The sequence below is a fragment of the Suricata suricatta genome, chromosome 10, assembly GCF_006229205.1.
Source record: "Suricata suricatta isolate VVHF042 chromosome 10, meerkat_22Aug2017_6uvM2_HiC, whole genome shotgun sequence".
Lineage (NCBI taxonomy): Eukaryota > Metazoa > Chordata > Mammalia > Carnivora > Herpestidae > Suricata > Suricata suricatta.
In genome coordinates, this window is record NC_043709.1 from 24,823,566 (window position 1) to 24,849,412 (window position 25,847).

Genomic DNA, 25,847 nt, shown 5'->3' on the forward strand with positions numbered 1-25,847 from the left:
GCTGCTGCATCTTAAAAATGAAGGAAAAAACAAAACAATGTTTTCCTTCAAAGTTATTGGATAGATTTTATCTTGTCACTCATGGATGGTTGAGAGTCTAGTGACAGCTTATCTTTTGAGGTAGAAATAGGCATTTAAATCAAGCTCTTTTCAGAAAGAGACCAGGGGAAAGCAAAGTTCTCTGTATAAATGAATTAATATTGATGCACACTCAGAATTTGTCCTTTGGGTATATTTCTGTGCAGGGCTTAGAATGTGGCATGATGGGATCACAGCCAGAAGCAGCAGACGAATCTCACCGTACTGAGAGCCTTTCGCTGTTTCTATCTTCTCATATAAATGGAATCTAGAAGAAAAGGTCCTTACTTAAGACAGCTGAATAATTAGGATCATGCATGTCATTCCTCCTTGATGTGTAATTCTCATGGTACTAACGTTAGTAAAATCGTTGATAACCAAGAGGTCCTGTGATGCTTTTCAAACCGGGGACGATGGGTACACATAGATAGGGGTTTTGTGGGGACCTGAAGAAGCCTTAGTTAGCATAAGCATGATGTGTCTTCCCAGAGCATCACTTTTGTTTTGTTTCTAGACTTTTTTATTTGGAAATAATAGAATCTCACAGAAAAGTTGGAAATACAATTTAGAGAATTCTTGTATATCTTTCACTTGCCTTCCCCTAATATTAGCATTTTACATAACCATCTCACGTTTATCAAAACTAAGAAATTTACCTTAGTACAATACTGTTAACTTTAGTTATTAACTACAAACTTTATTCAGTTTTCCCTGGTTCTCTGCTCACATTCTTTTCTTTTGTGGGCTCTAGTTCATGTTGTATTCAGTTGTCATCCTTTTTTTATTCCTCCAACTTATGACGGTTTTACCTTGCCGTACGTGTCCTTGACACTGTTGAAGAGTCGTAGTTATGTGCTTTGTAGAATGTCTGTTACTTGGGTTTCTCTAGTCTGTGATTAAACAGGTGATGGATTTTTGGGAAGAGTAAATGTAGGGGTGATATGCCCTTGTCATCATGTCATAGCAGGGAGTACATGATGTCAGCATGACTCACCACTGATGATATTAACCTTGCTCACTTGGTTATGGGGTCTGCCAGGTTTCACTGCTGTAAACTTATTGTTCTTTCCTCTCTGTGATCTGTTCATTAGAAGAGAATCACTGAAGGTGCCTGGGTGGCACAGTGGGTTGAGTGTCCGACTCTTGGTTTTGGCTCAGGTCTTGATCTCAGGGTCACTGGGTCAAGCCCTGCATTGGGCACCACACTGAGGAGCCTGCTTAAGATCCTCCCTCCCCCAACCCCTCCTTTCCCCCTTTCCCCTGCTCATGCATGTCCTGTTTTTCTCTCTCTTTCTCTCACATTAAAAAAGAAAAATCACTGAGTCCAGGCTACACTCGAGGGGAGGGAGGGGATTTAAGCTTCACTTCTTCAAGGAAAGAGTATCAAAGGATTTGTGGGCATATTTTATTTTTTTCAGGCTTTATCTTTTATTGTGTTCTTTTTCCTACATGAAGAAACAAATCATTACAACAGCTAAAAACATTATTCCACACTTCTTGCTAAACCACAGACTAACTTTATGGAATAGAAGGTCTTCAAAAATCGTTTTTCCTTATAAATTTGTCAAAAAAGGTTGATATTCAAAACAGTGTGTGTGTGTGTGTGTGTACAAAATTTTACATTTTTTTAAAACAGCAGGGAAGACGATGAAGGACCCAGGGGCAGCCTTCTTCAAAGTGCAGCGTCCTGTCGATGATGCGGATGCCATCTCTGGGCACGCAGTGTGCTGCGGGGGGTGGGGGGGGCCTGACTCCAGACATGGCCTTCATGGTTTCCTGTCTTCGGCCCAGCTCCATCTGTGTCCACTGTATACTTTTCTAGAGTTGATCCCGTGCCTACTGAATACAAGCTGCATTATGTTGCGATGGCTCCCATTATTCCTTTACCATCAATGGCTGGGTAAAACCAAAACGCATTCCTATTTAATGGCCAGGACCACAAACACTTCATGCCACAACCATTGTTCAGTTTATGCACAGAGCCTGGTTAATCTCAATCTGCGTTGTTCGAGAACGTCTTTTTAGCACATTAAAATGAACAATGTGTCACCTGGCAAGGAAGCTTCTTCAGTCTGAGACTCCGTCGGACTCAGATTCAAATATGTGGACAGTCATAATGGCTCCAATTTTATTGTCCATAGTGGAAGCTTCACCTTTCAAAGTGATTCTGAAACTAGCCTAAAGGAAACTTCGAGAACCTGAAAACCTTTGCTATTATTGTACTATGTTTTTCATTTTATATTTTTCAAATCGAGACTGCTCTTTGTGTTACATGTATTTGGGCATAAGATTTCCCCTCGAAGTCAATATATCTCCAAAGAATGCAAGCCATGAGAGTTTTAAATCACTGATCTCTGTCCCAGTTAAAATAATTTATAAACTGTTAGGCTTTAAATGAAGGTGCTAAAATGATGCAAAAAAATATTGTGCTTCTGCTATCACTGGGAACTTGCCATGAAGTGAACAGAGTAAGTGAATTTGCTTGTACAAGAATGAACATTTTATCACGTACAACTGTGGCACAAAATTGAACTGATTTGTGGGAACCACTGGGAGTTTTACGTAGCTGTAAGATACTGGCTTGTCACATGAAAGAGCATGCTTCTTTTCATGGTCAAGCAGGCCTGGTGGGCTGGCACTGACCTCAGATCAGGCAGTATTTGCATGAGATGCCCTCCCCGCTCAGCCCATCTTGTTCACTAAAGCAAGCTGATTTGGGAAACACAGTCTCAAAGTTCCTAATCACTCATCACAAGAACATTTTCTACAATCTCTTGTGGGGAAAAAAAATGGAGTTTTGCTGACATGCAAGGCAGCTCCTACTAGTAGCAACACTTTTCAAGACTGCCAAAATAAAACACTCTGAGTAAACTGGTAGTCCAGAAAGGCACAAGGGCTGCTGTGTGGTTATGTCAAGTGCTGGTCCCACAAAAGCAGAGTCCTCATGAAACAGAACTATCCAGACACTTTTAAGATCATCTTTATTTTGGTTGCAAAGATACACTTTACTTCCTTAATATTTTATTTGTTCCCATTTGGAGTCTCATACCTTGCCATGTAAAACACTGACTTCACTATCAAACTGCTATATAAGAACATTGTTATAAAATACAAACTATAAACTAAGACAGTCTTCTTTACAGTATTCAGATTAGTGCCTCAAAACAACGTTGATTTAAAAAGGCAAGTGAGTTAACTGGCAAACATCCAAATCATTTTCTAATGAAGGATCGTACAAAACGGTATGCAAGGTAGACGTTACATTTTAAGTGTTAGTGCTCAAACACAGTAATTCTGGGAAAGCTGCTTCCCAAGAGTAATTCTGACTCAAGGATACACATGTAGCCGTAGTTCTGAAGGATTTCAGGGAAGGTAGTTAATTTTCCATCCTAATAGCTGTGGAAGTATACAACAGAATAAGAAGTTGGATCTCCAGATTTCTAACAGTATGAACTGATGTTTCACTCTCTTCCTCCAAATTACAGGACACATTTATGGTGGCTACAGATACCCCAGCAAGCATCAGACTTAAACGGGTCCTATGCAAAAACAATTACCCTTAGTACCTGACCAGGCAATCTATAGCAAATGCTTAATATATATACACATCAGGAGGATGAGATATTCTAGGAAATTATTCAGTAATTTCATTTAGAGTAAACAAGGGTCTTAAGAGAAAACCAACAATCAAAATTAAATAATTTGTGCTGCTATGACCCAGAAAACAAAATAATAACACCACAAACAGGTAGGTTACTTTTATTTAAGTTACTGAGAATGTTTTCTCTGCTGGCCCAAATCAAAATTAAATTTGAGATTTTTACTCAAAGTCACACAAATCTGGGTGCATGTCTCTGTGACAGAGACCGACACACACACACACACACACACACACACACACACACTTCTTTAAATTTACTGATCCCAAAAGCTAAGTCAACAGGGCAAATAAATTATAAATGAAAGGCATATACATTGTGGACAAAACCTCAGAGTTACTGGACCGAAAAGCACGGAAGTTATGCCAGCAGTGAGACTGAGGAAAACTTTCAGTGTTTGAAAATATCAGATTGAAGCCAAAAGAAACTTCCCCCCTGCCAAATAAAAATAAAGTATGGGAGCTATCCTTTATGCAGTGGCTTTAAAATAATAATAATAAAAAACCCATGATTACAGGAATCTTCGTACATAATTTAGAGAATGTAGTGCAACTGTGTGCTCCTTCATAATTCAGCCTTTCACTCTCCATATGATGAGGCCGAGAATGACAAGTCCGATGACAACGATAAAAATGACGATGCACAGGGTTTTTCTGGATTTGCGCTGATATTCTGCTGCCCTTGACAGCTGCTGGTTTGCTTGCTGAACGTGCACCTCCGCGTTTTCCACGTTGGCTTCTATGCTATCTATCACATCTCCTTGCTCGTGAATCATCATCCCCAAATCTTTAAATATTTCATTAATATCCATAATATCAGCTTCAAGTTGCCTGATAGAAGACTCTCTCTCGTGAATGAGGCAGAGGTCATCTTCTGTAATTTCTTCATCCTGCACCTGCACCTGAGGTTGAGCTTGGCATTCCCAGGATACAAGATTCCTGTCCTTTGCACTCTCCTCAGGAAAACCACCAGACACTCTGGAACTGGCTCTCACTCGAGCAACAAACTCTTTCTCTTTCTCAGCAGCTTCCCTCTGGACCTTCTGAAAGTTTGTCAGTGATGTTGTGAATTGAGCGACTAAGCGGTCCTTCTGTATTTTCCTTTGACGCTGTTCGCTGGGGGTGGTAGGCAGGGATCCAAACTCTTTAATGTACTTATCTGTCTCTTTGGCAAGTTGGTTAGTATAGTGCTGCTTCTGTTGCAGTTGTTGCCTCAGTTCAGGTGAATCTTGAGGCGTTCCAAGTTGATTCAGTGTCCTCTGGATTTCCGTAGAACATTGTATGATCTGCTGGATATTGGAAGAGATCCTCTGGGCCAGGAGGGCAGGGTCACCACCGACACCCGGAGTGTAAGACATAGCTGATGCGCTTATTCACTAATTTCATCAGATGTCACCTAAGCAATCACCCCAACCTCCTCGGCTTCCTCCTCCTCCGCTGGCCCCAGGCACCCACCGGCCCCAGAGGCCCCAGCTAGGTTCTCAGCTGATGGGCGGTGGCGCTGTGTGGGCATATTTTAAAACCACCACAGTAATTGACATTTTAATCGATATTTATTAATATTTTGGGGAAGATTTTTTTAGACTATGCAAACATCCATAAATTATTAGCCATAGGTCACCATAGGTCCTAATGATGTCCACTATTGCAGGGTCACTATTTGTGTTGAGGTGTTTTTTTTTTTTTTTTAAGAGAAACAGACAGTGCAGGTGGGGGAGGGTAGAGAGAGAGGGAGAGGGAAAATCCCAAGCAGACTCCTCTCCACATTGCCACTGCAGAGCCTGATGCAGGGCTTGATCCCACGAAACCATAAGATCATGACCTGAGCCGAAACCAAGAGTCAGACACTTAAGTGACTGAGCCACCTAAGTGCCCCTGTAGTGAAATGTTTCTCTTGTAATTGTTTCTTATGAGAAGGGAAGAGTCACCATTGCCCATTACTCCTGAACTTGATATAGCCTTCTGGGTTATTTTATGTGTTGATATCTGTTGAGGAAGAGCCTGGGGATTGGATTGGGACTTTCCCAGTGGGCCGTGGGGACGACAGTCCAGGTCGCAGGCAGCAGTGAGTGCCAGAACAACATCACTTGTTCCCAGCAGCCCCCTCCGTCCCATGGTTCTGTTAGAACAAAGGTTTGTGACTTTGGCAAGGCTCTGAACAGACAGTCTTGGGCTAGTGTGTTTTCTCATCTGACTTCGATATGAGGAGACACACTATCCTCTTTTTTCTGCCTCATTTTCCTCATCTCTGAAATAGGGGGACGGGGTTGGTGACCAAGATGAACCTTAACACGCTGTGATCCTAAGTTATTGTTCAAGAAAGGCAGCTGGTGGGATAGATATAGAGGTCCGGGGTTGGGGGGTGGGCAGGAGGATGCTTGTCCCGTTGACCACAGCACAGGGGGCTTGTGGGAGGAGAGAGGGGACTTGAGCTGAAGGAAGCTGGGGGGAGGCGGTCCCTGTGCTGCTCTGCCATCTCCTCTGCGTGTTCGGTTTTGTCTCTTCCGCTCTGGTGGCTGTTGTCCTTCTGTCCCTTTGTATGAGCTACAAGGAATCTCTGCAAAAGAGGGAAACCAAAATCACAAGCCAGAAGTGGGGACTGAAGACAAGCCAGGATTTCCAGAGGAAGATGCCACAGTTACCTCAGCCTTCTTAGAGCCCGTGGTCAGTTCCTTCAGGGCCCTGGTTTGTGTATGTCAGTGGCCGGGGGTTGGCAGATCTCTTTCCTCCATCTGAATGCTGAAAAGAAGGAAATTCTTGGTCTTCCCTGGGATCAGGTGATGATTTCAGATTTGGAGAGTGGCTCAAAGCACTAAACGCAGGTGGAGTATCCCAGCCTTGGCCCCAGTAGGAGCCCACAGTTCCTTTCTTCCAGCCGTTTTGATCTTTGCTTTTTAGTTTCTGTCTTAATCAGGGAAAGAAAGTGGGCTGCTGATAAGCTTTCTCCAGGGTTCTCTTTTGGCCAATTTTCTAGGGCTTCATAATCTCTCTCATGTAAATGAGGGACTCCTAAAGTCAGCACTCTCCTTTTCCTTTCAAAATTCATTCCCACTCCTCCCTAACCTGCTACTCTCCAGCATCACCTTCCACATCTGTCCCGTGACTTGAGGTCCCCCCGCCCCCCAGATGGTCTCCCCTCCCAAACACTGCTTCTAAGGATTCCACCTATCCTTTTGCAACTTCAGTGACAGCATAGCCCTTCAGCCATTTGAGACCTGGCCTGGTACCAAGTTTCTTCTTTAAAAATAATCTTTAGGAGCACCTGGCTGGCTCAGTCAGTTGAGCATTCGACTTTGGCTCAGGTCATGATCTCACGGTTTGTGGGTTCAGCGCCCCGCATCGGGCTCTGTGCTGACAGCTAGATAAGAGCCTGGAGCCTGTCTTCAGATTCTGTGTCTCCTTTTCTCTCTGACCCTCCCCTGCTCATGCTGTCTCTCTGTCTCAAAAATAAACAAAACATTAAAAAAAATTAAAAAAAAAATCTTTAGTGGTACCTGACTGGCTCCACTGGTGGAACGCTGGAACGTGCGACTCTTGATCTCAGGGTTGTGAGTTCAAGCCCCACATGATCTAGAGATGGCTAAAACAGGTAAACTTTAAATAGTTAAAAAATAAAAATAATCTTTAAGACGTACATTTATTTTGACTTCTGAAGTAATACATGTCTGCTGCATCAGACTTGGGATGTAGAGAAGACAATAAAGGGCATAATCCCACTGCCCAGAGAGGTGCTGTTAACATGTCATTTGTTGTCTTTCACTTTCTTTTTGGAGAACACATATGTGTGTAGGTGTGATTATTTAACATCTTTGGAGTTGTATTGTCCTTAACGTTTTATAACCTGTTCTCTTTTTGCTTTCACTGTTCCACTAGCCACTGTTAAGACGACTCTTGGTGTAGCCTTAAGTTTTTTGAAGTTAAATGGTGCTCTCCTTACTTAACAACCACACACTTTCTGTCTTTCTCATGTAATTCCCCAGTGCTTTCACTCTTATTTCCCTTCTGTTTTAGGATGATGATGATGAGTTATCTCAGACACTATTTTACGTATTTATTTTTATTTAATAGCTTATTGTCAAATTGGTTTCCATATAACACCCAATGCTTCTCCCCACAAGTGCCCCCCACCATGACCATCACCCCCTTCCCTCCCTCCCCCTCCCCCTTCCCCTTCAGTCCACGGTTCGTTTTCAGTACTCAGTAGTCAGACACTTAGATACTCTATTGGTACACTCGTTCTTAGAGTAGTCTACAGGGCTGGTACCTTTATTAGCCCATTATGATGGATCAGGAAGCCAAGGTTTAGGAGTTCTTGAAGTCACACACTTTGGTGAGGGATAGAACAGAATTTGAACCTTATTATCGGCTCAGAATCCATATTCCTAATTCCCTTGGCATTCCCCTTATGAGCACTTACTTTCCAGGTCAGGGACATACTCTTCATGGAGAAAGTGGATTATAATCCGAACAGTGTACTTTCCAGTTTGTATGGGTAAAGCTGGTTGTTAAGTCTTGGCTTGGCCCCGTCCGTACTCTGTGACCTTTGGTAAGTTCTTTCATCTCTCTGGGCCCCTGCGGACCTTCTCAGCTCTCAAGTTCTAGGCCTTTATTGTGGAAAAAAAGCAGAACAGAGGCAGCATTCAGGGACAGAGCCAGGATGACAGGAACATTATTGTCCACTCAGATTTCAGGGGCGCTTAGACTTGGCCCCAGCAGCCATTCCTGTGAGGAAGTTGTTTAACTTCTCCCTGTTCTACTGAGTACGAGGTAGGTAGTGCCCAGAAGTCCCCACAGGCTGTGAGGTTTCATGGGTGCCAAAAGAGGTCCTGGTGATAGGTAAATCCCATGACCTACTTCTGTTTAATATTTTGAGATTTGGGGCTCATGCGGCTAACCAGCACGCGTGGAGACCCAAGCGCCCACGCCCCTCACTGGTGCCAGCGCCTGGGCCCCTGCCACAGTGTCGCTGTCTCTTCCCAGATGTTCTCAGAGATGTGTGGCTAGAAGGAGCTGCTGGAAGATTTGGGTTCTTCAGGGGGCAGTGTGTGTGGCTGGGCTGGGGGGGTGGACTGGGCAAGCCAGAGGTCACCACTGCACTTGGCCTGACGTTGGTGATGAGGTGTGGTCCACTTGGAACTGCAGATACTCTCCAGGCGCCTGTTCCACCACCCCTGCTTGGCAGAAGGGAAAGGAGGAGAGAGGTTACTCCTGTGCAGTTTCTCTTCCTTTCTCATGTAGACTTAAAAATAAAGGGGGGAGGGGTTTCCTGAACTCGGGCGGCTTCCAGCTGTGTCACAGCCTCTTGCTTCCCTCCTTGGGTGGGTGGGTGGCGGTGATCCTCTGGTGCCGAGCTGGCACTCGTGTTCCTCTACCAGCTCCTGGCAGGCGGCTTCATTTTTCTCGTGTTCTTTCCCTCCATTTGCCAGCCATCTCTGAGGAGACGCTGACATTTTCTTCTTTGTTAGTTCTAGAAACAACAATAACATACCAATTAAAAAAAATTTTTTTTCCTATTGTTGACTTGGAAAATATCCCGTTTTTGCTTTTGCCAGGGGATAAAGCAGCTTTTGTTCCATGCAGTGAGATATTTGGGGGCTTATTTCAAAGTCTAAGTCCTTGGGCTAACAAGTCGGGGTCACAGTGAGCAGTGAGCCCGGTTATGTTCAGGCAATCGGGGTCTGAATTGAGTAGAGCAGTAACGAAGCACTGAAAGTGCATGGAAAACATATGTACCTGTCACATTCTCAGGCCTCCTGTGGGAACTCGGGTCGTAATGACAGTAACGATGCGGGTCGTTGATAACGCAGTAACACCGCATTTGTGGAGTGCTCACCGCGTGCTAGACAGCGCGCTCATTTAGACAGCTCTTGGGCGTTTGTGTGAAGTGTGTTTTGCAGGAACGAGAAGCTGAGGCTCAGATTAAGTCACTTGCTCCAGGTCACCTGGAGGTGGGAGAGTGAGTCCCACAGTCCCCACCTTCAACTCCAGGCACGTTAAAAGAGAATCTGGGCTTTTATAGCTTCACATTTTGAGATACCTGAGGAAATTGTATTGATAGATAGAAGAAAAAATTTGTTCTCCCTCTCCATTCTGTTTCTTTAACTGAATAGGACTTATGTGATGAGTATGACTGAAAGGACGTGGGATTTAAGCCAGCATTTCTCCAGAGAAGATATGTAAATGGTCAGTAAGCACAAGAAATGATGTTCAACATCACGGGTTGTTAGGAAAATGCATATTAAACCATAATGAGATGTTATTTCCTACAGTCAGGAATGACTAATGAAAAAGACAGACAATGGCAAGTGTTGGTGAGGGTGTATGGAAATTTGAGCCATCACTGACCTTGCTGTTGTGGTTGTTGAATGGTGCGGCCACTTTGCTAACGGTTTGGCACGTCCTCAAAATACCAAACATAGAATTACTGGATGATCTGTTATTCCACTCCTAGACCAAAAAGAAATGGACACACAAAAATGTGTACAGGTTATTTACCTTTTTATTACTGCATTGTAAGAGTTTCCTAAAAAATATACTGTGGACAAGTCCCTTGTCAGATACGTGATTGGCCGGTATTTCCTCCCATTCTCTGGATTATCTTTTCATTTCATTGATGGTGTCCTTTGGTGCCCCCAAATTTTTAATTCTGACGAAGTCCATTTTATCTATTTTTTTCTCTTCTCACATGTGCTTTTGGTTCTGCGTGTTTTTGAAGTGCTAAAAATACTAGCTTATTTTTTATTCCAGGCCAGTTGATTGGTATAATATATGAAAGGAGCGAGCTGTGAGTAATTGAATAATTCATGTCCCTTGTTAGAGAAGAATAACCAGCCCACACAACTCTGAGGTTCACTGATACCAGTGGTTTTCTTCCCTCGTCTTCGTGCTCCCCGCTCCCAAGCACTTAGCACACTGCTGCGCGTATAACAAAAGCTCAAAAGATACTTGCTGACTAAATCTGGAAGGGAAAATTGATCTTTGCCAAAGACCTAAGCTATATTTTGTTTGGGCTTTAAAAATAGTTCTGAGTTCAAATCTCAGCTTCACTTGCTGTGTGGCTTTTCCTAAACGTTTAACCTTACTTTTTTTTTTCTTTACATTAAAAAAAAAAGATTTTTATTTATTTTGAGAGACAGAGAGAGACAGCATGAGCAGGGGAGGGTCAGAGAGAGAGGGAGATACAGAATCCGAAGCAGGCTCCAGGCTCTGAGCTAGCTGTCAGCACAGAGCCCGATACAGGGCTCGAACCCACAAACTGTGAGATCATGACCTGAGCCGAAGTCAGACGCTTAACCAACTGAGCCACCCAGGTGCCCCACGTTTAACCTTCTTGAACCTCAGTTTCCACACCAGTAGAAGAGAGTCAGTGGAGTTTGCCTTGGAAAACGGTTGTAAAGATTGCGTATAAAAACCTGCATACATGTAGAGATTCCACAAATGGCAGTTCTATTCATATCAATTCATCGATCCTGTATCTCAGTTTCTCCACTTAGTAAGGTGAGAGTGATGCTTCTCTTAAATGTCATAGTATATGTGGAGATTCATGAGCTAATAGACTTGATTCTTCCCTACTTCCTTTGAAAAATCAAATAGTCCATTTCCCAGAACCTCCGGAGAACCTTCCTTGGTCCCTGACCATCTCCATTTTTGTGGAATTCATGTTGATGGAACATTAAATATGTAAGCTAGCTGCACTACCAAATACAGTAGCCACAGGCTACATGTAATTATTCAGGCTAAAGTGAATTAAAATAAAAAAATTTAGCTCCTCAGGTGTACTAGTTACATTTTCAGTACTGGATAGCCACATGTGACAAGTGGCCAGCATGTGAAACACTGTTTGAAATTTTTTTTAATGTTTTATTTATTTTTGAGAGAGAGAGAGTGAGCGAGCAAGGGAGGGTCAGAGAGAGAGGGAGACACAGAATCTGAAGACAGGCTCCAGGCTCTGAGCTAGCTGTCAGCACAGAGACTGACACAGGGCTTAAACCCATGAACTGTGAGATCATGACATGAGCCAAAGTCAGATGCTTAGCTGACTGAGCCACCCGGGTGCCCCAGAAACACCGTTTGAACAGAACATTTTCATTGTCACTGAAAGTTCAGTTGGACAATGCTGGAGCAAAATGTTTGGACAATGTTATGTGACTTTCTGTTCAACTGCAGAGCCTGGAGAATAAGGCTTTTCTGTAACCCCAGCTACGCAGCCCCTTCCCACTCCTCTCCTGCCCCTCTTAGGAGACATTGGCCTCAAGATCCTGAGTGGTTTTGAATCTTGGGAAACAAGGGGCTACATAACACAGGATGGTTTTTTTCTGTGTTCTTCTTGTTATTTCAGAAACTTAGCTTCCTCTCTGCTGACCCTATACCTTCATCCATCTGGTCACTAGGAAGGGCAGTGGGGCAGCCATCCTGGGCAGCGATGGTTGGGTGAATGCTACTGTGACCCGAGGGGTGGCAAGATGCATCCCCAAGTCCCCGATTTTCTGTGATGTATCAGGTGCTAGAAAAGAAGGGAAACGTAGAATATAAACAGATATTTAGGATTCTGGATTTTTTTCTGGTTATAGAATTAAAGTAATTAATAATTAAGAGATGGGAGTCTTTCCAGATAGTTTGACAAGGAATCCTGAATATTCCTGTCTGTTTGTCACCCCATTAAACTAACATCAATAGGTTTCTTCCTGATGACTTTGGACATATTCTGATTAGGTTGCTGTGCACCTGCATTCTTCTCTTTGACTTAAAAATTAACAGTAGGAGAGGGGTGCTTGGGTGGCTCAGTCACTTAAGCGTTTGACTCTTGGTTTCAGTGCAGGTTATAACCTTACAGTTCATGAGATCAAAACCCATAGTGAGCTCTGTGCTGACTGTGTGGAGCCTGCTTGGGATTCTCTCTCTTCTTCCTTCTCCCTCCCTCCTGCTTTACCCCTTCCCTGCTCTTTCAAAATAAATACACCCCCCCAAAAAAACCAGGAGAATTAAATTCCTTTTGTTGACAGATTTGCTGTTACATCTTCTTCCTTTCTTTTATCCTACAAATCTTAAATTTATTATTTATTTTTGAGAGTTAGAGAGACAGAGTGCATGCAGGGGAGGAGCAGAGAGAGAAGACGACACAATCTCAAGCAGACTCCAGGCTCTGAGCTGTCAGCACAGATCCTGACGTGGGGCTCCAACCCATAAACTGTGAGATCATGACCTGAGCCGAAGTTAGATGCTTAACTGACTGAGCCACCCAGGCGCCCCATTATCCTACAAATCTTCTAAAATCACTTACGTGAATAGCTTCTCATAAACCATCCCTAGAATCTGTACCTTCCCAGACTGATCCTGAGGATAGTTTCTTTTTGACTTCATCCAAAATGTGAAGTCATACAACCAGTGAGGGGCTGTGTGTATAGATAGGGTTAATGTTCTTCTCCATCTGCTTTTCAGTAAGTGTTGACTTTGCCAGGCCAGGTGAATGAGCCTGTAGTTACCCTTCAGTGGAACAAAATGATTAATTTAAGGCTGTTTCCAAAACCTGGATTCTAGTCATGTTCCTTGGAAAAGGGGGTCTATGGTTTCAGTGGGCACTGTGGCCTTCCAGGAGGGGAAACTCGCCCCACCCTACAGCCCTTGTGTGGCCTGGCATATGGGTCAGTGGCCTGCAGGACGCCCGGCAGGGAAGAGCTGGTTGCAGGATGGCGTCTGACAGACGGGAAAACGCCCGCTGTGGGAGAGGGCGAGCGGAGCGGTGCTGTGCGTACTTCTGCTTTTCGTTTCTCACTTGTTTCTCAGTTTTTGTTTCTCACTGCTTATTTTTAACCCAGATTGTGGTCATTTGGAGCTCTCATAAACTCACAGGTCCTTATCAGTTAATAAAGGTACTCCACATCTCACGGAATCAGGAACATCACCAGGCCTGAAGAGAAGGTAAAAGTTGCTGTCATTTTTTTTTAAAGGAACCTTTTAGTGAAGTTGCTAATTCATTTCTCGCTGGCGTACATTTAGGGTCTACTAAATATATATTTCTGCTTCAAGGTACAGTCACATTCTAAGAAATAAGCAATTATAGGCAATTCTTGTGTGATGAGACTCTGGTAATGGCTTTTAGAAGGTATCTGAGGGCAAATTTTGTTGTCAGGACCATGGATTATATGTGTGTCTTGCTTCTACTAGTACTTTCTTGGGCACATTAAGTACATGAACTTCTGTTTAACTTGGTCTCATAGCGTTAGCCAGACGAGTGCCTGGTAACAGCAGCAGCAGGAAAAGCTAACCTTTCATAAGCGGTCACCATTCGCCAGGCCCTGTTCGCAGTACTATACGTGTGGGAACGCATTTAATCTTCACGAAAATGCAGTGCGGTAGCTGTTATTTTCCTCGCTTTAAAATGGGAAAATACTGCAGGCACTCTGTAATAGTGAAGGCGAGAATTAATTGTTGGGTCTGTATTCATGCCAATGAAAATAACAAAGCATATTTTATAGTACATTTTCTTTAGTTTTGAAATAGTACTAATTTTCATAAAATCCCAGGTGGTATATAACACATAATTGACTTTGCAATTAATGCAGTATTTTTTTTAAGTTTATTTTGAGAGAGAGAGAGAGAGAGAGATGGAGAGTGCTCAAATGTACACGTGAAGGAGGGAAGGGTAGAGAGAGAGGGAGAGAGAGAAAGCCAAGCAGGCTCCACACTGTCTGTGGAGCCCCATGTGGGTCTTGAACTCATGAACTGTACGATCATGACCTGAGTTGAAATCAAGAGTTGTCTGCTTAACTGACTGAGCCACCTCGGAGCCCCACAATTAATTTATTAAGATATCTGTCATACATTTTATAATTTCTAATTTGGAATTTTTAGATGTGAACAGATGCTATAAAAATGGAGTTTACTTAACGTAGTTTTTCAACAGCCTGTTCTCGGGCCAGTTTCTCTGTTTAATGCTATAGGAATGCAAGGATGTCTGAGCCCCTATCCCTGTGCTTACAGAGATGTTATCAATTGATGAGGAGGCATAATCCTCCAAACAGTTGTCATTTCTTGGGCCATGACAGGGAAGGTGGTTTCTTGCATTTTATTTTAAAAAAGTCAAAGAGAAAAGGTTTGTTGGCTGCATTGGGACAAGAAGCTGGGGAGAAGCCATGGGTCTTGGATGATTTCCCCCCCGCTTTATTGAGATATTGATGTGTATGTAAATTTACGGTATACCGTGGGATGATTTGATAAGTGTAGGTATTGTAAAATAACTACCAAAATAAGGGTAGTTAGCACCTTGATCCCCTAACACAATTACTTTTGTGTGTGTGTGGTGATAACACTTAAGATCTACTCTTGGGGCGCCTGGGTGGCTCGGTTGGTTAAGCGTCTGACTTTGCTCAGATCACAGTCTCTCGGTTTATGAGTTCGAGCCCCACATTAGGCTCTGTTGCTGACAGCTCAGAGCCTGGAGCCTGCTTCAGATTCTCTGTCTCCCTCTCTTTCTGCCTCTCCCCCAGTAATACTTTGTCTCTCTCTGTCTCTGAAAAATGAATAAACCTTAAAAAAAAACTACTTTCAGCAACTTCTAAGTGTACAATCAGCAGTGTTAGGTACAGTCACCGTTCGGTACCTTAGATACCCAGAACTTACTCCTCTTCCAGCTAGAAGTTGTGCCCTTTGATCAGCCTCTCCTCAATACCCCAGCCTCTGGCAGTCACCATTCTACTCTCTTTTCCTAGGACTTTGGCTTTTTTTAGATTCTACATGTAAGTGGGAACATGCTTGGTCTTTTTTCTGACTTCTTTCTCCTGGCATAATGGGCCCATCAGATGACTTGCGAGTTTTCTGCAGTCCTTGCTTGATTTCCCCCAAAGCAGTCAGCTTCAGGTCATAGCGTCATGCTACTCTTGAACGCAGGCTTCTAGCTGCCAGGGAGAGGGATTATCAGGGAGAGAGAATCACCGGCTGTGAAAGGAGCACCGGAGTCGCCTTAGGGAAGGGTCAGAGTACTGTTCCTAATGCAAATGAAGAGAAGAAAGTCAAGGTGTGGGGAGAATGGGCTTATGAAAAATGAGGACTTGGCTTCTTCCCTTGGTCGAATCAGCTTTACAGGAAAACAGGAGGAGAGAAGAGGGAGGAGGCAGGAGTCTCCCTGCGAAATTCTGCCCAAAGTTGGTAGGCAGGGCCCTGGGCCTTGGAGAAGACAAGCGTAGCAGCCACCCCAGACCCTTACTATGGCCTGGAACATGATTCTCCTGATCCCCACCCCCAAATCTGCCTGCTGCTTGGTGTGCTGTGATAATGAAACCCTCGTCTGTTGGATTGTATGATTTGACAGATGATGGTCTCTCAATAAAATGATTGGCTGAAAGGAATGTTGGGAAGCTTTCCCCCCCTTTTCCCCTGGTAACGTATATTGCATGCTTGTGTGTGCCAGGTGTTGCTCTAAGCAATTTCATGTCCTTGACTTGTGGAAGCATTTCCACAGCCCCGGGAGGTGGTGTGTTAATGTCCCGCATAACAGACCAGGAAACCGATGCTCAGAGAGCTTGAATGACTTGTCTAAACCAAGACTCACGTCAGGAAGTCAGGTTTTGGCAGTGGTTTTGGCTTCTGCCTCAGGGAGGAATCTAGTTAAATCATCCCAGCAAGATGGAGATTGTTTTTTTTTTTTAAGAGGAAAAAATACCTTAGTACCCAGCTCTACTTAAACAAAGAAACAAAATATCATCTTTACTGTTGGATATAGTGTATGATTATTTGTCTCTGGACCTGACCAAGAAACCTCGAGTCATGTTTGGCTTCTGGGTCTCTGGCCTGGGGGTCAGGGGGTGAGAATCAACTGGAGACTTAAGGAATTAACTTGCATGGTTTTTACCTTTAGGCCAGGAGACCTGGCATGAGTAAAATGTACAATAATACGGTGCCAAATCAGAGGGTCTGGAGTGACTCAAGAGACCTGTACACCCCTTCCTGCCTCCGCCTCCCCCACGCTTCAGTGAAGCATCGGTTTCCCTGTCAGAATGTAAACTTGGATCTGTGTCTGTTTTGTTTATTCCTGTATCCCCAGTGCCTGGCACACAAAAGCTACTCAGTTCTTGTTGGGGAAAAAAATGAGTTAATGAGTGTCGAAATCTCCTGTGGCTCTCTGGGTAGCGACATGACAGTTTATATCCTGCCCTATATCCTGTGACAGACAGAGGCCCGCCCAGACCAGACTGCCAGGAGACGAGGCCCTGACCGTCCACGCCGGCCCGGCCAGCCGTTCCCGCCCCCTGGGCTGCGCAGGGCTGAGGAGTGGCGGCGGCGGTGGCCCCCTCACCCACACTGCTCCCCTGGCAGAGGTCAGCCCGTGCACTCAGCAGGCGTGCCCCGCTCGCCACCCGTGTCGTCAGGTTCCAGGGCTCCCAGGTGGTTGGTTCTAGTCCCTGCCTGCCGCACGGGTGGAGGGCCGACTCCTAGAGCTTCCTGCTGCACCGTTTTGCGGGAGGTCACTCCCCAAAGCCTTGCTTTCACACGAGAAAAACTTGTTCCATGTGGCCGAAGGGATGTCCTCAGGGTGGAAGAGTGCCCGCCAGAAGTTCGCTTCCTTCCATGCCTGCTGGCTAACTTCTGGGGTCCCTGCCTTCAAGGAGCTCACTGGAGGGGGCAAGGGGCACGTAAAATAGAAAGCTTGTAATTCCACAGAAATGCGGGACACGCTGGGGCAGCAGCAAGAACAAAGTGCCCAGGGGACAGACAGCGAGGGAGGGGTTCAGGACTCTTGTGACAACTTGAGGAATAAGGGAACACTTTGTGTGGCCAAGAACATCAAAGTGCTTTGTAAGCCCAAGGTCCAGACAGAGGGTAGTAAATGCAGACACCTTCACTTTCGGCTTCCTTATGGCACGCCTGCTCTCCTCGCTGTCCCCCCTCTTCCTCCGATCTTAGTCATGCCTGGAACTCACTCCAGTCACACTGTCAACCCACAGTCAACATCACTGTCTTTGAAACCAGCTCCGGTTTGCTTCCTTGTTGCGTCTCTGAAGCCTTCCGTGCCACCTGATTCAAAGTGGCCCGTCTTTGTCCTCTTAGTGCTTTATTTTCATTCATAGCCGTGTGCTCTCTGACATTATGCTTATGAATAGACAAGCAGGATTTATCGAATGCATGTATTCATTTATTCAGCGGGTATTGATTGAACCACCACCATGTGTCAGGCCCTGCTCTAGGCTCTAGAGATAAATGGACAAGACAAAGTCCCTGATTTCATAGGGTTTACATTCTAGTGTGGAGAGACACACCAAAACCAAATGAACAAGTAGGGTGATTTCTGGTAGTGGTAAGTATATGAAGAAAATCAAATAGGGCAGTGAGATAGAGTGTCTAGTGCCCAGGGGAGAGCCACTTTGAATTTGGAGATCAGGAAGGCCTGGCCTGTCTGTGGAGGTAATGCTTGGACTGAGACTCGAATGGTAAGAAGCAGCCAGCTGTTATGGGTTGAATTCTGTCTCCTGAGAAAATCATGTTGAAGTTCTATCCCCCAGTACCTGAGGATGTGACTCTATTTGGGAATAGGATCATGGCAGATGAAACTAGTCAAGATGAGGTCATACTGGAGTAGGATAGGCCTCTAATCCAATGTGGGTGGTACCCTTATTATGAAAGAGAAATTGGGGCACCTGTGTGGCTCAGTCTGTTAGGTGTCCGACTCTTGAGTTTGGCTCCGTTCATGATTGCACAGTTGGTGAGTTTGAGCCCAACGTTGGGCTCTATGTTAACAGCACAGGGCCTGCGTCTGATTCTCCCTCTCTGCCCCTCTCCCATGCATTTGTGCTCTCTCTTAAAATAAATAAACTTAAAAAAATTGAAAGAAGAGAAATCTAGAGACAGATAGTAGACAAGGATGATGCCACATGAAGATGACAGTAGAGATCTATAAGCCAGTGGATCCCAAAGATTGCTGCAGACACTGGAAGGTAGAGCAGCATGAGACAGATTCTCTCTTGTAGTCCTCAAAGGGAGCCATCCTTGCTGACACTGTGACCTTCGACTTTGGGCCTTCAGAAATTTGAGACAATAAATTTCTGTTGTTTAGGCCACTAGTTTGTGATTTTTTTTTTTTTTACAACAGATTTAGGAACTTAATATACCAGTTTATGGATCTTGGAGAATGCTGTTTCCAGCAGAGGAAACAGCACATGCAAAAGCCCTGTGGCAGGAATTACGTTAGCCAGCTAGCTCACTGTAGTGTAATTTGTTTTCTTACGTGCCCTCCTACTTTAGATGTGAGCTCCTTAAGAACAAGGACAGGTTACTGGTTATTATCCCTCTGTGCCTATCAGAACTTAGAAAAGCAGGAAGCAGTGTGGCTCAGCTACAGCTGGATCCAGGGGCTCCACAGCCTATCCCACTTCTCTATCTGTCCATCTCCCATTTTGCCCCTGTCCATGGCTGGTCCCATGCTCTAAGCACTTCCTTGTACCTCCATGTAGTGGGGTACAAGGGCCCTCACCGCTTGGGGATCATACAGCCTTGCAGCTCTCAGTCCACGGGAGAAGAATGATTTTTATCCCTGGCTTCCATAGAATAAATCTAAGAGGCTCACTTGGTCTGTTTACTTTGCGTCACAAAATATGACTACCCTTGTGGTTGAGAGTAGGGCAGGGGGCAAATTTACCCCTTCCAGAATCACACAGGGTTAGGAGCAAAAGACCTCTCCTCTCTAAAATCTGGGAGCATGCATCAGGGATAGTGTAGCCTCATGGCTCTGGGCCCAGGCCCTGGGGCCACAGTGCCTGGGTGGGAGTCCCGGCTCTGTCACTTGTGGGCTATTGGACACCGTGCATGTTGCTCTCTGTGCCCTAGGGTCCTGCCCATGCAGAGGATGTTGTGAAGGTGTGAAATGGCACTTGGAACAGCACATGGTAAATGCAAGCTGTGTGAGTGCTATTTTTTGTAGTTTGTGATTTGTTGTTTTTTGAGTGGAGTTGACACACAATGTTACATTATTTTCAGGTGTACAACTTAGTTCATTGGTAAGTGTGGCATATATAGCTTCCTCCTGATTTATCTGCACAGAAACCCTACTTAAAAGGGACTAAGGTTGACACTGGCCTGAATGCTGAAGTAATCCTTTCAGATTCACACTTTTTCTACATAGTGTCTTTTCTTCTTCTTCTTTTTTTTAAAATTGAAGTATAATTAACACACAGCCTTGTATTAGGTTCAGGAGTACAAAATATTTTAACAATTCTATACATTCATTATTTGTGCTCATCAAGATAAGTGTTCTCTTCATCCCCTTTTTTTCACCCATATCTCTGCCTATCACCCCTTTGGAAACCACCAGTTTGTTCTCTGTATTCGAGTCTGGTGGGGTGTTTTTTTTTTTTTTTTTGGTCTTTGTTTGCTTTGTTTTGTTTCTCAGATTCCACTATAAGTGAAATCATATGGTAGTTGTATTCCTCTGTCTGACTTATTTCACTAAGCATTATATTCTCTAGCTCCATCCAGGTTGTTGCAAATGGCAAGATCTCGTTCCTTTTTATGGCTGAATATTATTTCATTGTACATATGCACCATATCTTCTTTTTCCCCCCTTTTTATTTATTTTATTTTTAATGGTTTTTTAAAAAATAGTTTATTGTCAAATTGGTTTCCATACAACACCCAGTGCTCTTCCCCATAAGTGCCTTCCTCCATTACCACCACCTCTTCCTCCCTCCCCCTCCCCCTTCAACCCTCAGTTCGTTTTCAGTATTCAATAGTCTCTCAGGTTTTGCGTCCCTCTCTCTCCCCAACTCTCTTTCCCCCTTCCCCTCCCCATGATCCTCCATTAAGTTTCTCTTGTTCTCCTGTTAGACCTATGAGGGCAAACATATGGTATCTGTCCTTCTCCGCCCGACTTATTACACTTAGCATGACACCCTTGAGGTCCATCCACTTTGCTACAAATGGCCATATTTCATTCTTCCTCATTGACATGTAATACTCCATTGTATATATATACCACATCTTCTTGATCCACTCATCAGGTGATGGACATCTAGACTCTTCCCATGATTTGGCTATTGTTGACATTGCTGCTGTGAACATTGGGGTACATGTGCCCCTATGCATCAGCACTTTGGTATCCCTTGGGTAAATCCCTAGCAGTGCTGGACCATAGGGGAGTTTTACTGATAGTTTTTTGAGGAACCTCCACACTGTTTTCCAGAGCGGCTGCACCAGTTTACATTCCCACCAGCAGTGTAGGAGGGTGCCCGTCTCTCCACATCCTCACCAGTATCTATAGTCTCTTGATTTGTTCATTTTAGCCACTCTGACTGATGTGAGGTGGTATCTCAGTGTGATTTTGATTTGTATTTTTCTGATGTTGAGTGATGTTGAACATCGTTTCATGTGCCTGTAGGCTATCTGGATGTCCTCTTTGGAGAAATGTCTGTTTATGTCTTCTGCCCATTTCTTCACTGGGTTATTTGTTTTTCAGGTGTGGAGTTTGGTGAGTTCCTTGTACATTTTGGATACTAGTCCTTTATCTGATATGTCATTCGCAACTATCTTTTCCCATTCCATCAGTTGCCTATTAGTTTTCTTGATTGTTTCCTTTGCAGTGCAGAAGCTTTTTATCTTGATGAAGTCCCAAGAGTTCAGTTTTGCTTTCATTTCCCTTGCCTTTGGGGACATGTCAAGGAGGGAATTGCTGCAGTTGAGGTCAAGGAGGTTGTTTCCTACTTTCTCCTCAAGGGTTTTGATGGTTTCCTGTCTCACATTCAGGTCCTTTAGCCATTTTGATTTATTTTTGTGTATGGTGTAAGAAAGTGGTCTAGTTTCATTCTTCTGCATGTTGCTGTCCAGTTCTCCCAGCACCACCTGCTAAAGAGGCAGTCTTTTTTCTTTTTTATGGCTGAATAATATTTCATTGTATACATGCACCATATCTTCTTTATCCATTCACTTGTGGTTGGACATGTAGGCTGTTTCCATATCTTGGCTATTGTAAATAATGCTGCATGAAACAGAGGAATGCATGTATCTTTTTGAATTTGTGTTTTTATCTTCTTTGGGTAAATACCCAGTAGTGGAATTATTGGATCATACGGTAATTCTGTTTTTAGCTTTTTGAGGAACCTCTACACTTTTCCATATGCATCAGTTTGTGCTCCCACCAGCAGTGCATGGAGGGTTCCTTTTTTCTCCACATCCTTGTCAATACTTGTTATTGCTTGTGTTTTTGATTTAAAGCTGTTCTGACAGGTGTGAGGTGATACCTCACTGTAGTTTTATTTGCATTTCCCTGATGATAAGTGATGTTGGACTTCTTTTATGTGTTTTTTCCCCCTGAGGAGTATCCATTTGGGTCCTATGCCTATTTTAAAATTTTTTTTAATTTATTTTTTATTTTTTTAATGTTTTATTTATTTTTGATAGAGACAGAGCATGAGAGGGGGAGGGGCAGCAAGAGAGGGAGACACAGAATCTGAAGCAGGCTCCAGGCCTGAGCTGTCAGCACACAGCCCCACACGGAGCTCGAACCCACGAATGTGAGATCATGACCTGAGTCAGAGTTGGCTTAACCAACTGAGCAACCCAGGCGCCCCCCCATGCCCATTTTTAAATTCGGTTATTTTTTGGGTGTTAAATACGTAAGTTCTTTATATATTTTGGATAATAACTCCTTATCATATATGTCATTTGCAAATATCTTTTTCTTATCATTCCTCTTTTCTTCCTGTTTTCTGCTTTCTTTCTGCATGTGAAAACAGCACACTGATCCTAATTCAGATACTTTTAAAGCATTATTTTAAAGATATTGTCATATTTCCTCTTTGCTATTTGTGAAGAACTGTTTCATTTACCCATTGGCCAGTTTTTAAAACCCACATTTATATATCTTATTAGGACATTTAAGGTGATTTGTTTATCTTTACTGTAAAATGGATTCATTTAAAAACTTTTTTTTGATGCTTATTTATTTTTAAAAGACAGAAGAGATGAAGTGTGAGCAGGGAAGGGGCAGCGGGAGGGGAGACACAGAATCTGAAGCAGGCTCCAATCTCTGAGCTATCAGCATAGAGCCCAACATGGGGCTCAAACCCACGGACTGTGAGATCATGACCTGAGCCAAAGTCGGACACTTAACTGACTGAGCCTCCTAAGCACCCTTGGATGCATTTTCCTGAGGAATAAACTGAAGAAGGGAATATTCCATTGCTGCTGATAGGACTTCAGTTTGGAATCTATAAGGTCTTTGAGAGCCAGAGCCTTCAGATGAAGTGTGAAGATGACAAATAATAATAAAAATAGTTGTTATGTGTTGAGTGCTTCCTGTTTGCCAAGCACTTGGCTGAGTGTGTGATGTGGAGCATTTAATTCATCCTCATGGAGATCTACTAGAGGTCTAGCTCCTCCATTCCAAGGGTCAGGGAAGTCCAGTATGTCCTCAGAGTTCTTCTAGATAGTATGTCGTGGACCTGGGACTTAAACCCAGGCTCTTTTTTTTCTTTTTTTTAATATTTTATTGTCAAATTGATTTCCATACAACACCCAGTGCTCTTCCCCACTAGTGCTCTCCTCCATCACCACCACCTCTTTTCCCCCCTCCCCCTTCCCCTTCAACCCTCAGTTCATTTTCAGCATTCAATAGTCTCTCAAGTTTTGCATCCCTCTCTCTCCCCAACTTTGTTTCTTTCTTCCCCTCCCCTTGGTCCTCCATTAGGTTTCTCCTGTTTTCCTATTAGACCTATGAATGCAAACATATGGTTTTTGTCCTTCTCTGCCTGACTTATTTTGCTTAGCATGACACCCTCAAGGTCCATCCACTTTCCTACCAATGGTCATATGTCATTCCCTCTCATTGCCATGTAGTACTCCATCGTGAATATATACCACATCTTCTTGATCCACTCATCAGGTGATGGACATTTAGGCTCTTTCCATGTTTTGGCTATTGTTGACAGTGCTGCTGTGAACATTGGGGTACATGTGTTCCTATGCATCTACATTTCTGTATCTCTTGGGTAAATCCCTAGCAGTGCTATTGCTGGGTCATAAGGGAATTCTATGGATAGTTTTTTGAGGAACCTCCACACTGTTTTCCAGAGCGGCTGCACCAGTTTACATTCCCACCAACAGTGTAGGAGGGTGCCCGTCTCTCCACACCCTCGCCAGCATCTATAGTCTCTTGATTTGTTCATTTTAGCCACTCTGACTGGCGTGAGGTGGTATCTCAGTGTGGTTTTGATTTGTGTTTCCCTGATGTTGAGTGATGTTGAGCATCGTTTCATGTGCCTGTAGGCCATCTGGATGTCCTCTTCGGAGAAGTGTCTCTTCATGTCTTCTGCCCATTTCTTCACTTGGTTATTTGTTTTGTGGATGTGTAGTTCGGTGAGTTCCTTGTATATTTTCGATATTAGCGAACCCAGCCTTTTTCCTGGTGTGTTTGAACTTTGACCACTTACTTGGGAACATCATTTGCCATTACAGAATCGTGATGTCTGAAAGAGAGATTTCAAAACAAAACTAAAAAGAAAGAAAGAAAAATCAGAATCATCTGCTACAGTTACATGGCATTATAGGCTATTGATATGTAAAGACAGTTTCAGGATCACTGTAGGAATCCTAGTTCCCCAAGTTTACTTGAAGAAGTATGTTGTGTGTATGACACCATACATATGTGAAAAGTCAATCTGTGTATGACAACATGCTGATTCTACTTCAGATACTTGTAAAACATTATTGTAAAGGTACTGTATTTCTTTATGATTTGGGACTGTGAAGTCTAATTGGCACACCACAATATACACTCCTCTTTGAACCCAGAGTGGTCACTATTTTTAGAGGAGAGGAAAAGAAACTAGTGTCTGGGGCAGGCTTTCATCATTTTCCTCTGGTTCTCAGCGTGTTCTCTAATGCACCCAAATGTAGGGTGTGGGAACGTCTCTCTCTCCGCTCAGAGCATCTCCAGCTGGGGCCCTGCACGTCCACCTGACAAAAGGCAGATTAACAAGAGAAGAACAAGTGTGTTACCCTGAGCATTATGCATGCATATGGGAGCGCTTCACATGACCTAGAACTTGGGGTTATGTACCATCTTACCAAGAACAGTGCATTTTTAGAGAAGCAGCAAGACAAAAGGTCTTTGAGCTTCCAGATGTGGCAAGTTGTGGGAAGGCAAATCTATAGGGAAACTAATGGGAGATAAGGGTTCGTTTTGGTCAAGGTTGTTATACAGATTCCTCTCGTGTCTTCTGTGGGCTGGTGAGGGTCTAGTGCCTCTGGTGATTAACTTTCACTCCTGATAGAGAGGGGATGGGGAACGCCTTGACAAATTAGGTCCTGCTTTTAGGCAAATAGGGGGGAAAGCAGAGAGTTTTTTCTGTATCTGCTTTTTCTCAGCTGTCTTCAGCTCAAAAAGAATCCTTATTCTAAAGTAGCATATTTGGGGTGGCATATTCTGCTAATCCTTCACAAACTATGCACGGATGATTGTAGGTTGAAGCATTTTTTTTCCCTACAAGGAATGTCTATCATGATATATAGACTGTTCTGGGTGTTGGAGATACATCAGTGAACAAGACAGACCCTTCCTCCTCCTTGGATCTTACATTCTAGTTAGAGAATATAGGCAGTATGAAATACAGGAATATAGTATTTATCACATGGTAGACTTTTATGAAGAAAAACAAAAAATAAGATAAAAACAGAGGGAGGCAAACCATGAGAGACTCTTAAATACAGAGAACAAACTGAGGTTGATGGAGGCAGGGAGAATGGGTGATGGGCATTAAGGAGGGCACTTGTTGGGATGAACACTGGGTGTTACATGTAAGTGATGAATCACTGGGTTCTACTGAAGCCAAGACTATAGTGTATGTTAACTAACTTGAGAATAAATGTTAAAAAAAATAGAAAAACAAGAGGAGGGAAAAGAGTGCCCTAAGGCCAATTTACTTTTTTTTTTAAACATTTATTTTTTATTTTTGAGAGGCAGAGACAGAGCATGAGCCGGGGAGGGTCAGAGAGAGAGGGAGACACAGAATCCAGAGCAGGCTTCAGGCTCTGAGCTGTCAGCATGGAGCCTGATGCTGGGCTCGAACCCAGCAATTGTGAGATCATGACTGGAGCCAAAGTTGTATGCTTAACCCACTGAGCCACCCAG

At 43.7% G+C, this 25,847-nt stretch overlaps 1 pseudogene; it reads right to left on the reverse strand.

Moving 5' to 3' along the window:
• Positions 1-4,297: 4,297 nt before the first annotated feature.
• Positions 4,298-5,234, reverse strand: LOC115304634 (annotated as a pseudogene).
• Positions 5,235-25,847: the final 20,613 nt, after the last annotated feature.